The sequence below is a fragment of the Humulus lupulus genome, chromosome 4 (assembly GCF_963169125.1).
Source record: "Humulus lupulus chromosome 4, drHumLupu1.1, whole genome shotgun sequence".
Lineage (NCBI taxonomy): Eukaryota > Viridiplantae > Streptophyta > Magnoliopsida > Rosales > Cannabaceae > Humulus > Humulus lupulus.
In genome coordinates, this window is record NC_084796.1 from 110491901 (window position 1) to 110498799 (window position 6899).

The window sequence follows — 6899 nt, forward strand, 5'->3', positions numbered from 1 at the left end:
CACTAAGTGTTTATACCGAACTTTTATTTTAATATTTATCCTTTGTATTTAACCAATCATAACACATCACCTCCAAGGTGGCGACGCCACACCACTTAAGTAGGTCCAACTTCTCAAAAGTGACCTTAAATACCTCCAAATGCTTAAAATTTTGGACATCCTTATATACCTCAATGTATCACTTTGGACCCAAAAACATAATTTTTAAATGCCTACAACAAAAAGTCAAATTTCACATCTTCACTACATGAAACTATTTAGTGTTTTACACAAAGCTTGTATTAGACCACTTAGACTTTGTATTTTAACCAATCCTAACATTTCCCCACTTGGTCATATACAAACTTCTTCTTCTAGCTCAAAACAATATTGGTGACTAAACTAAAGTGTCTTTTCGAATTTAGCCTTACCTTAGTGAAAATACGACAATGTGTTATCGAAATCATTGGTTGCTTAAGAAACCAAATATTACTTATGATAAAACTGGTTATACCTCACACACCTCAACTCGATCATTCATTTTCCCACTTTTCTCACCTTGTACTAATATGGCCAAGTGTTCATCCTTTTATGAACTTTCTAGGGAGAAACTCCATGTAACGCCCTGGATAACCAAGACCATTACACTGTGTGTTTAAAATAGTGCAAGACTTGTTCATCAAGTCATCTAAAAGAAAATGTGATCCTAAACTCATAAACAAGTTAGGTTTAACAGGTTTTGGTCATAAATAGATAATTTTCATTAAAATGAACGTTTAGTACATGGGATCCCAAAAACAGGGTTTAAAGAACATATTTACAAAATTTCCAAAAGTTATAAACAACTAAAGCCACTCTAATGGAAAAATACACATTACCGGTTTTCGTTCCAATACACTACCTTGAACGTGGCGACCGAGCAACTGACAATGTACACCTCGCCCCCAGAGCTCTCCAACCCATGGTTGATCAATCTTACCCTTGCCTTTACCTACACCACGTAGCACCAGTGAGCCAAGGCCCTGCAAGAAAACCATATAACAAAGCATAATCAATAATTAATAGTCAAATAATTCACATACCATCAACCAAATACCCAGCAGACCACATACTTCACATAATCAGTGATATAAATCTGTAAACCAATAATCAATTATCCATGTAATAAACATGCCATGATCATCAGATTAACAATAGTAAACACATCATTAACTATCCCGGGTCGACGCCCTTAGGTCGCACCCTCTGTTTATCCCACTGACTCTGTCTCGCTTAGGCCGAGTCAGTGATTATATAATTAACCTCAGCTACCAGTGGCCGAGCCGTGTCCATGTGCGCCAATATTAATTCTGGCACTCTTAGGTCGTTTATCTCATGTCCACATGGCATAATATCGACATATTACATTGCATATAAATATAGGGTACTCTTAGTCCCAACATAATCACATAACCGGGTGCAGTTTTCTTACCTTTGATTCCAAGCAGAGAAGGTGAATTGATTCCAAGCACGGTCCTTAGCCTCGAGCCTCGAGGATAAACCTAGTCACAAAGGCCATGGATATCTATCAACTTCCAATTAGAAATGTAATACCTATGGATCAAAACTAGCCTCCGAGACCTCAATTTCTACTAAACCGGGCAGTAGAAATTGTCCCGAGCACCTAAGATCGAACCCCTGAGCCCTAACAACACTTGAAATACTTCGAAGACCAGAACTCCCAGGTGGGTTGCGACTTGTGTTGCGATATTTTTGCTATGCAAGTGCACACAGTCGCAATTTGTAATAAAATGGTAAAAAACCAAGTATTTTCCTCAAGGACTGATTTATCAATTACCAGTCAATTAATTTCTCTTTCTATTTGATAAATTAAAATTCTTGATTTTTTGTAAACACAACAAAAGAAACTATAAAGTGCAGAAACAACAATTGAAAATTAAATGGAATAACAACTAATAGAAAAACTTTTAATTTAACCACTGAAGAAACAATTAGTATATTTAATTTCATCAACTATCCTCCCTATTATTCCCTAATGCAAAGTATGAGTTCTTCTTCTTTTTACCTAACTCAATTAACAAGTTGATACAACAGCCTATAATCATACTATGAATTATAAACTCAACCTAGGTGACAATTTCCTATATTTCTATGGTAAATTGAACCACAAAGGTAGCATTAATCTTGACAACTTAATAAACGGTTACACTATTAATTCAGTTACTTTCGTCCTAAATTAGAATTATGTCCAATATAACCACAGCAGATTTAAATCTCACTTCTCAGATTTTGACTTAAAAACATGTATGTCTGACCATAGATGGCCAATCAATAATCAGTCTATAAGAACAGGTTATATGGAATTAAATAAGATTGAAGAAGAAGAGAATTGAAATTGCATTAGGTCATAATAGGGGTTCAAGTGATTCAATTAAACATCCTACTCAGACAATTAGTTCATAATCATAATGCTAATCACAACAAAAATTAAAGATAACATCAGGAAGAAGAAGAAAAACATGTAAAAATACTCCAAGCCTTCACCCTTCAAAACCAGAACTCCTCCACAGTCCGTACGTCCCTTTGTTTTGTGTTTTTCACCATATTAAAACCTAAGATTCAATTTTTTAAAAGAGGCGGGTCGCGGCTCTACTTTCCCCATGCCGCGGCCCGTGTCTAAATTCCTGGGCGAAATGTTCTCTCCACACCGCGGCATTATGCAGCCATGCCGCGGCCCGCGTCGACGAATTCTGGGTTGATGCCCATCAATGCTGCGGCCTTCTCTAGCCATGCCGCGGCCCGAGGATCTCCTTCAAAATAGTTGTTCTGTTTCACCACCTAGCCGCGGCTCTACTTTGCTCATGCCATGGCTCTTAAGGGATTTCTCAATTTTTCAAGTTTTCATCCCAAAAATTCACCAACACTTCTAAATTATGTTGAGATCCATTCTTTCTCGAAATATGTTGAAAAACTTGGTTATTTCTTCCCTTTCTTTGACATTTTCCTCCAAGTGCTCAATTCTTCCTGATATTCACAAAGACAGACAAACAAAGCATAAACCCGCACTAAATGAAAGAAAAACGAAATAAAAGATTACTTAAAACATCACCTAAACATGTCAAAAACTAGACTCAACAAACTCCCCCAAACTTAACCTTTACTCGCCCTTGAGTAAAGACCAAGTTAAACTCACAAAAAGAAACAAACACAAAACGAACAAGCTAAACCATCATTACCATCTACACTGCTTTGCCAAAACTCATGAAATCTCAATTGCAATATTAATAACCAGAATTTAAGCTCAATTGCCTGAAAGTCCAATTTGTAAAGTTCAATTAGGGAAATCAATAATATATCACGAAAATGACTACAACACTTGGACTCTATCATATATGCTCAACTCATTCCAGAAAATTCCACAAACCAATTTTTCAATATGCTTGCATTACTTGACCTTCTCCACTAATGTCAATAACACGTGTTTTTAAATCAAAAGGACTTTCACAGGTTATAGCGTTAGGCTTAGGCAAGGGTAGATGAAATTGTCATTTAAGCTCAACATTACCATAAGCATATAAACTTTACACCCAATCTTGATATTCACAACACAATTTAACACAACCCAAAGATCCACTTTATTTGCAAAGATTGAGAAATTTAAACACTAGAGAGTTTTTTTTTTTTTTTTTTTTATATATACTATCTTTCCCCCAAACTTATGCATTTTAATGGGGACATCAAAAGAAAAGTAGTTTCTCTCAAATCTGTTTTTTTTTTTTCTTCTTTCTCAATCTTTTCTTAAAAAAAAAAAATTTCTATTGCCAACACCAATACACAAGAGTAATACCCATTATAAACCAATCCCCTTTTATATTTTATAAGCTCATGGTACAAATCTAGGAACTAAAAAATAATAAAGTATTCGGTTAAGCTCAAAACAAGTGTTTAACAATAAAAGGTCAACTTTTAGGCTCAAAGAGGGTATCTAGGGAAAATTAAATCAAGGTTGGCTTGAAAAGCACAATCGATCCAATAAAATTGCCTAAATCACTTTTCAAAACACATGTCATCAAGGATTTCGCCTCAAAGGCCAAATAATGCAAGTTCTATCAAATTCAAATTGTCACACCACCAACCCTAGTCAAACACATATAATAAAATCCAAAATGTTGCATTTTCAAAACATATTAAAAATTTCCCACAAAACTTTTAAATTGAACTTTTAAACAATTGAACCAAGCACACAGTTGAATTCAATTTCCTTTTCACGAGCAAAGACAAAGCAACAACAGACAAGAATGGTGGCTTAACAGTTACACTAAACAACACAGAAAATAACACAAAAGACTAAAAGCTAAACTAAACAACGCACAAAACAAAATAAGCTCCCCCCCCAAACTTAAGATGCACATTGTCCCCAATGTGCTAATGAAAAGAACAAAGGAAGAGAACTTACCTGACGCCACATCAGTATGGCGGAGGAGGTGGGGGCTTGAGTTCGGGATGGCGGAGGTGGTGGCCACCCCTTCCATCCTTAAGAGCCATCGTGTCATACGAAGAGAATTCCCTTCCACTGTTGAGAATATTGAAATTATCCCCAATGTCATCGAAACCTTCAAACTTGCCACACAATAATCTTCTCATACGACGTCGAACTGTTCGAAATCGTTCTTTGGCCTTCTTCTTCTTCTTACCAATTGAATCTTGACCATCATTATCACATCAAATCTACAACAGGTAGGAATTGCAGTTGCTGCAAAAACATTAAAACGTATTTCCTCATTTTGGACTCGCAACCTTAACTCCCCCTTTTGTACATCAATTAAAGCTCGTCCTGTGGCTAAGAATGGTCTTCCAAGAATGATTGGGACATTGGCATACTCCTCCATATCAAGTACAATAAAGTCTACTAGGAAGATGAACTTGTCCACTTTTACCAAAACATCTTCAATAATACCCCGAGGATGTGCTATTGACCTGTCTGCCAACTGAAGAGTCACTGTTGTAGGTCTTGCTTCCCCAAGCTTCAATCTTTTGAACACAGAAAGCGGCATTAGATTAATGATCGCCCCCAAATCACATAGAGCATTCATGGTCTCAAAATTCCCAATAGTGCAGGGTATTGTGAAACTCCCAGGATCTCTCAGTTTCTGAGGAAGCTTCCTTTGTAGAATGGCGCTACACTCTTCAGTGAGTGCCACCATCTCATAGTCCTCCATCTTCCTCTTCTTGGACAGTATTTCCTTCATAAACTTCACATAACTTGGCATTTGTTCAAGTGCCTCGGCAAAAGGTTTGTTAATGTGAAGCTTTCGAAAAATATCTAGAAACTTACAAAATTGTTTGTCAAGAGTCTTCTTTTGAAGTCGCTAAGGGTATGGAATCTTGATGTGGTGCTCATAATTCATTGGTGACTGATTCTTCTCAAGATCTTCAATAACCTCTTCTTCTACCTTACCCTCATTCTCAGCTTCAACTTTTGGTGCAGGTATAGACTTCTTGACTGGCTCTTCCAACTTCTTCCCACTCCTCAAAGAGATTGCATTGCACTGCTCTTTAGGATTTACCTCTGTATTACTTGGCAAATTTCCTTGAGGCCTATTTTGTAACATATTTGCCAATTGACCAACTTGCATCTCAAGATTCCTGATGGAAGAGCGAGTTTCTGTCATAAACTGTGTTTGAGTGTTGGTGAGAGTCAATAATGCAGCTTGTAATTCATTAGGCCTTTCAGGTGGAGCCTTATTCATTGACTGTGGAGGCCTAGGCTGTTGTGATGAAGAACCTTGATGCATTGGTGGCTGAAGCATATTATTCTGAAATTGACCCTGAAACTGAGGTTGCTGGCCCTGATTATTCCTCCAAGAAAAATTAGGATGATTTCGCCACCCAGGATTGTAAGTATTGGCGAATGGATTATTCGCTGGCCTCTGAAAGTTTCCCACTGCTTGAACCTGAGCTTGATCCATCGGAGTGTTACTATTAATACTGGTAGGACACTGATCAAAAGAATGAGGACCACCACAGATTTCACACCTAGCTGCCATTTGAACCACATTAGCAGATACAGTGCTCTGTTGTAGCTGTTTTGTCAAGGAGGCTACTTGTGCTGTTAGACCAGTGATTGCATCTAGCTCATGCACCCCAACTACCTTTCTAACTCCTGATGATCTTTCTTCTGACCACTGATGATTGTTTGTGGCCATGTCCTCTAGCATCTCATAAGCACCAGTTGCACTCTTGCTCATAAAAGTACCACCCGTTGCAGCATCAATAATGGTTCTGGTTGTAGGACATAAACCATTGTAAAACTTCTGTACTAGCATCCACTGTTCAATGCCATGATGAGGACATCTTCTCAAGAGTTCCTTAAACCGTTCCCAAGCTTCATACAATGACTCTCCATCATTCTGGAAAAAATTATTGATCTCTCCCCTCAATTTAGCAGCTTTGGACGGAGGGAAGAATTTTGACAAAAACTTCTGAGCTAGATCTTGCCAGGTGACAATAGAGTTTGGTTGCAACGAGTTCAGCCAACTTTTAGCTCTGTCCCTCAGAGAAAATTGGAAAAGCCTAAGTTTACCTGCATCATCACTCACCCCATTATATCTGAAGGTTCCACACAACTCCAGAAAATTAGACAAATGGGTGTGAGGATCTTCAGAAGGAAACCCATTAAATTGCACAGAGGACTGCACCATTTGTAGAATAGCTGGCTTGATTTCAAAGTTGTTAGCCTCTACAGCAGGTTGGCGTATACTATTTTGTACTCCCGTCAGAGTGGGCAGCACATAATCTCTCAGGCTCCTCTCAGCATTGTTCTGAGCCTGACCCCCTTGTACAACTCCAGGAATTAGAACATTCCTGCCATCCCCATCATTCTGTGCCATCTTCACAGATTTCTGGGCCTCCCTCTTGTT

The 6899-nt window shown here is 38.0% G+C and overlaps 1 non-coding gene across 1 annotated transcript; it reads left to right on the forward strand.

The window, feature by feature from the left end:
• Window positions 1–6315: 6315 nt before the first annotated feature.
• Window positions 6316–6422, forward strand: LOC133833389 (small nucleolar RNA R71). Its single transcript, XR_009892770.1, has one exon. It is a non-coding gene; the product is annotated as a small nucleolar RNA R71 (small nucleolar RNA).
• The last annotated feature ends 477 nt before the right edge of the window (window positions 6423–6899 follow it).